The sequence below is a fragment of the Leuciscus leuciscus genome (genome assembly GCF_965113295.1).
Source record: "Leuciscus leuciscus genome assembly, chromosome: 10".
In the NCBI taxonomy this organism is placed as follows: Eukaryota; Metazoa; Chordata; class Actinopteri; order Cypriniformes; family Leuciscidae; genus Leuciscus; species Leuciscus leuciscus.
The window spans coordinates 6,493,698-6,500,178 of NC_138734.1; the positions used below are offsets into that span (position 1 = coordinate 6,493,698).

At 32.7% G+C, this 6,481-nt stretch overlaps 1 long non-coding RNA gene across 2 annotated transcripts; it reads left to right on the forward strand.

Annotated features, from left to right (window-relative positions):
• Positions 1–3,719: 3,719 nt before the first annotated feature.
• Positions 3,720–6,481, forward strand: LOC309508712. 2 transcript variants are annotated; one of them, XR_014209684.1, is made up of 3 exons: positions 3,720–3,745; positions 6,016–6,238; positions 6,335–6,481. It is a non-coding gene; the product is annotated as an uncharacterized lncRNA (long non-coding RNA). The 2 variants fall into 2 exon arrangements; XR_014209685.1 differs by lacking the exon at positions 3,720–3,745 and adding an exon at positions 5,734–5,873.

The following is a 6,481-nucleotide window of genomic DNA, read 5'->3' on the forward strand; positions in this document are numbered from 1 at the left end:
TAATAAATTCATAAAAATTGCAAATCAAATTGTTTTCTACAAACTCCACCAGATTCTTGTTCTACATCTCTCAGACTACCACTGTGTTGATTTTCATGTTGTTTTACTGTTTTATTATTTAATAATTAACTGTCAAAGTCATATACTGTATACCTGGCTATACAGCAATGATTAATAAATTCATAAAAATTGCAAATCAAATTGTTTTCTGCAAAATCCACCAGATTCTTGTTCCACATCTCACAGACTACCACTGTGGTGATTTTCATGTTGTTTTACTGTTTTATTATTTAATAATTAACTGTCAAAGTCATATACTGTATACCTGGCATATAGGCATATTTAATAAATTCATAAAAAAATGCAAATCAAATTGTTTTCTGCAAACTCCACCAGATTCTTGTCCTACATCTCTCAGACTACCACTGTGTTGATTTTCATGTTGTTTTACTGTTTTATTATTTAATAATTAACTGCCAAAGACATATACTGTATACCTGGCTATACAGCAATAATTAATAAATTCATAAAAAATGCAAATCAAATTGTTTTCTACAAACTCCACCAGATTCTTGTCCTACATCTCACAGACTACCACTGTGTTGATTTTTATGTTGTTTTACTGTTTTATTATTTAATTATTAACTGCTAAAGTCATATACTGTATACCTGGCTATACAGCAATAATTAATAAATTCATAAAAAATGCAAATCAAATTGTTTTCTACAAACTCCACCAGATTCTTGTTCCACATCTCACAGACTACCACTGTGTTGATTTTTATGTTGTTTTACTGTTTTATTATTTAATTATTAACTGTCGAAGTCATATACTGTATACCTGGCTATACAGCAATAATTAATAAATTCATAAAAATTGCAAATCAAATTGTTTTCTACAAACTCCACCAGATTCTTGTCCTACATCTCTCAGACTACCACTGTGGTGATTTTTATGTTGTTTTACTGTGTTATTATTTAATTATTAACTGTCAAAGTCATATACTGTATACCTGGCTATATAGGCAATTTTTAATAAATTCATAAAAATTGCAAATCAAATTGTTTTCTACAAACTCCTCCAGATTCTTGTTCTACATCTCTCAGACTACCACTGTGGTGATTTTCATGTTGTTTTACTGTTTTATTATTTAATAATGAACTGCCAAAGACATATACTGTATACCTGGCTATACAGCAATAATTAATAAATTCATAAAAATTGCAAATCAAATTGTTTTCTGCAAAATCCACCAGATTCTTGTTCCACATCTCACAGACTACCACTGTGGTGATTTTCATGTTGTTTTACTGTTTTATTATTTAATAATTAACTGTCAAAGTCATATACTGTATACCTGGCTATATAGCAATATTTAATAAATTCATAATTTTTTTAAATCAAATTGTTTTCTGCAAACTCCACCAGATTCTTGTCCTACATCTCTCAGACTACCACTGTGGTGATTTTCATGTTGTTTTACTGTTTTATTATTTAATAATTAATTGTCAAAGTCATATACTGTATACCTGGCATTTAGCAATATTTAATAAATTCATAAAAAATGCAAATCAAATTGTTTTCTGCAAAATCCACCAGATTCTTGTTCTACATCTCTCAGACTACCACTGTGGTGATTTTCATGTTGTTTTACTGTTTTATTATTTAATAATTAATTGTCAAAGTCATATACTGTATACCTGGCATTTAGCAATATTTAATAAATTCATAAAAAATGCAAATCAAATTGTTTTCTGCAAACTCCACCAGATTCTTGTTCTACATCTCTCAGACTACCACTGTGTTGATTTTCATGTTGTTTTACTGTTTTATTATTTAATAATGAACTGCCAAAGACATATACTGTATACCTGGCTACACAGCAATAATTAATAAATTCATAAAAATTGCAAATCAAATTGTTTTCTGCAAAATCCACCAGATTCTTGTTCCACATCTCACAGACTACCACTGTGGTGATTTTCATGTTGTTTTACTGTTTTATTATTTAATTATTAACTGTCAAAGTCATATACTGTATACCTGGCTATATAGCAATATTTAATAAATTCATAATTTTTTTAAATCAAATTGTTTTCTGCAAACTCCACCAGATTCTTGTTCTACATCTCTCAGACTACCACTGTGGTGATTTTTATGTTGTTTTACTGTTTTATTATTTAATTATTAACTGTCAAAGTCATATACTGTATACCTGGCTATATAGCAATATTTAATAAATTCATAATTTTTTTTAATCAAATTGTTTTCTGCAAACTCCACCAGATTCTTGTCCTACATCTCTCAGACTACCACTGTGGTGATTTTCATGTTGTTTTACTGTTTTATTATTTAATAATTAACTGTCAAAGTCATATACTGTATACCTGGCTATACAGCAATAATTAATAAATTCATAAAAATTGCAAATCAAATTGTTTTCTACAAACTCCACCAGATTCTTGTCCTACATCTCACAGACTACCACTGTGGTGATTTTCATGTTGTTTTACTTTTTTATTATTTAATAATTAATATACTGTATACCTGGCATATAAGCATGAATAAATTCATAAAAAATGGAAATCAAATCTATCTATCTATCTATCTATCTATCTATCTATCTATCTATCTATCTATCTATCTATCTATCTATCTATCTATCTATCTATCTATCTATCTATCTATCTATCTATGCTGTGTTTTGGGGGATATTAATTATTATAATTTTTTACCAACTTACTTAACTACACCCTTAGAATATATATGAAATATTATTTTTATTGGGGGGAAAAAACGCTAATGATGATCAAAATTAAATATGTTTTGGTTATGTTTATGTTTTAAATATGAGTTGTTTCTGAATATATAGGCGTTAGGTGAATATATATATACCGCCATCTGCTGGAGAGAGAAAAGTGTACGGTTGTTTTTTTATTTTATTAGCCATAACTCATATAGTTTAGCTAATTTGACAAACGGTGTAAGTAAAGTTACTTGAACGACAGCTCCTCGTTACTTTTCACTTTTTCTTTTAAGATACGAATAGGCCTAGCTTTTATTTAAAACAATTGTCTTTTCAAATCTACATTTTGTTAAAACTATTAGTTTTGAAACCTAAGGCTATTGTGGCCTAAAAGTTACCGAGCGAAAAATACTTGATCAGAAGATAGTAATGACAAAGGGACGAAAAAATGGGTGAGTTCGTTTTTGCTTATTTCGGTGGTTGTTTTGAATAATGTTTAGTGCTTCTTTGTTAATTAATATGATTTTTATCATTAGTTTCCTGAGAATATGAGTACATATCATATTTAATTTCATTTAACTTTATTGTCATTATGCAAAGTAATGAAACATGCATTTTGCATAGTATAGCAACATATACAGTTGCTTATATAGAGCAATATTAAACAGGTGTTGTCTGTGCAAAATACAAATAGTGCAAATAATATGTCCAGTAAAGTACTGAAGCAGTTCTGTAAGAGGTATAGGTGCAATTTGAGTTGTGGTGTGGAGTTCAGCAGGGTCACAGGCCCAGGGAAGAAGGTCTTCCTGAGCCTACTGGTGCAAGAACGTACAGTATAGCCTATTGTAACTACAAGCACTATATCAAATAGCTCCCCAACTAAACCACATTATATTTTAAAATGTAAAAAATCCTCAATCCTCAAGTAAAGAAAAAACATTAATTGTGTGTTTTATTTCAATTGTATATACAGAATTGTCTTCAAAACATTTGGAAAGGTAAGTATAATGAACTATAGTATAATGTTTTTAGTTTAATGGAAGTAATTTAGCATTTGTAGCATTAGGCCTATGTTAAATTATAAGGTTAAAATTTTATTTCTGCTATGTTATTGACATTATGTATGTAAAACACAAAGACATTTGCTTTTACAGTCCAGAAAACGATACATATCTTTTGAAGATATTTTCAAACAAATCCAGGAGCTTCAGGAGTCATTATCTGAGCAAAAAACAGGGGAATGTCTTCTGCAAGACCACAAGTTCTGGACAGAACTCTGCAAATATTTGGGTGTATCAAATACATCCACAAATAGATATCAACTAAAAAGGGCATACAAAAATGAAAGTGTGAAAAATGTTAAGGCGGACAAAAATGTAAAGGAAGATGCACCAGAGACTGAAGTTGCACAAGCAGAAGAAGACATGAGTGATTTTCAAAAGAAAGATGAAAAAGAAAAAATTAAAGAGAAGGACATCATACAAGACGAGGACGATTTAAAAGCAGAAGATGGAAAGAAAGAATCTGAAAAAAATAAAGAGTTTGGGCCGGTGGATGTAAAGATAGAGGACTCAAATGAGGTGAAGACAGCGCTAAAAGAGGACGATGGAGAGGAAGATGTACAAAAGATAGAAGGCGCAAAGGAGGAAGAAGTTACACAAGAGATGACTACATTTCAAAAGGAAGATGAAAAAGACCATAAGAGGGAGAAGGACTTAATACAAGAATGTGAAGATTTAACAGTAGACACTGCACAGGAAGGTCAGCTGGAGGAAGATGTAAGTGATGAGATTATTTTATTTACATTTAAACTTATACACATTTACTATTAGAAAAATAACACAGATGTTGAAACACAAATTAAATGATTTGAAATGATATATTGTATGACTTTCTATTATTACTGTTTATTCTCTTGTAGATCCAAAACAAATATCCCAAGGTGGAAGACAGTGACAGTTGGAGTGATACTGACGATGAAGTCAATCTTGACAAAGAAGATGAATTCTTTACAGAGAGTGTTCCTGCACCACCTTCTTTTTTTTTTATTCCTCAAACTGCCTGGAAAAAACTAAGAAAAAAACAAAAAAAGGATCACTTCAAGGGATTGCAGTGGACTAACATTATCTCTTCAGGCATTCGCACAATCCATCCACATTGCAGTTTTGCTTTTAGAGGCCACAGGGTTAAAATACAAGGATCAACCAGGAACACACCTGCTTTTAAATGCTCTGGCTATTGCTTGTTCACTGACTGCCCTGTAGAAGTTGATGTTGTTGTGCACAGTGAGAAGACGCTTAAAGCACAGGTGTTGTTCAGTGGTGACATGGTAGTTCACAGTAAAACAGAGCTGCAAAGGCGACCGGTTAGAGCTGATGACCAAAAGGAAATACATCAGCAATTGCAAACAACACTACCAAGGGCTCTCTATCTTAAAAAAATGGAAAACCTTAAAGAATCTGTGGTAGAGTCTGGCTGTCGAGATGAGGCACCATCGCCAGGTGTTCTGAAATCCATTTCCTGGAGACAAAGAATGAAAGACAGGAAACATAAAAATGAAACACTCAGTCTCCAGATGATGGTAGACGAAAAAAGAGATGAGTCAGATGAGGTTATCCAGAAAGTGATCCTCCATCCTAAGGGTGTGATGCTTTGGTCGAAGAAAAGCATTAAGATATTCCACCAAAGATGTAAAGAAGACATAGTCTATCTTGATGCAACAGGAAGCATTGTGAAGAAAAGTAAACACAGCACAGGTCCTTTTTATGTTTACGAGCTGGTGGTCCGAAACCCAAATAAGGGTTCCTCTCCTTTTCCAGTAGCTACGTATGTGACCTGTGACCACACCACCTCATCTGTAATGTATTTTCTTAGTGCTTTCCAGACAGATCATGCCAAGCAATATGGACACAAAAACATCAGTCCACTCATGATCATATGTGATGGATCCATGGTCCTCATGCAATCAATCTCACTCGTCTTCTGTCAAACTAACCTCAATGCCTTGCTCCAAAGTTATTTTCAAATATTGACAGGGAAAGGCACCACTGAAGACTTCAGTCTTCCTATTGTCCACCGCTGTTTAAGCCATATAATGAAAAATGCTAAATCCCTGTGTAAGAAGCAGTAAGTAAAACCTTTAATTATAATATCTTATACTGAACCTATGCCTATGAAACTTTTTTTCATAAAACAGATAATCAAATTGATGGCAACAAATTATTCATGATGATTTATGACAATGTTGTTATTTGTATTTCTCTCTCAGTGCACCCAAGAACTACAAGCTGGCCATGCATGTTTTTGGACTTTTGACCACAGCAAGTTCCATTGTTGAGTTTGATGAGATGCTCCTTAGTTGCACTGTCATCTTCTCAAGCCCATGCAGCTCTGAAAATGTTGAGAAGCACTTCAACAACATCCAGACTTTGTTGACCACCATTGGGGAATCAGCTGTTGATGACAGCAGCATTGTTCCTGAGGACCTTGAGGTACACAGTAAACATGAAAAATGTCTTGAAATCATGTCTTCTGTTAACCTTATTAAAATCACTCATGTGGACATCATGTCAAAATTCATATTTTAGGACACCTTCAGTCAGACGTCTTTTCACAGACATTTCATGGAGGTCATAGGCACTGCACCCCTAGATAAAAAAGGGGATCCAAATGTGTACTACAGTGAGACATTCATCTCCACTTTGGCTGCCTACTTCTTGCCTCATGCAGCTCTT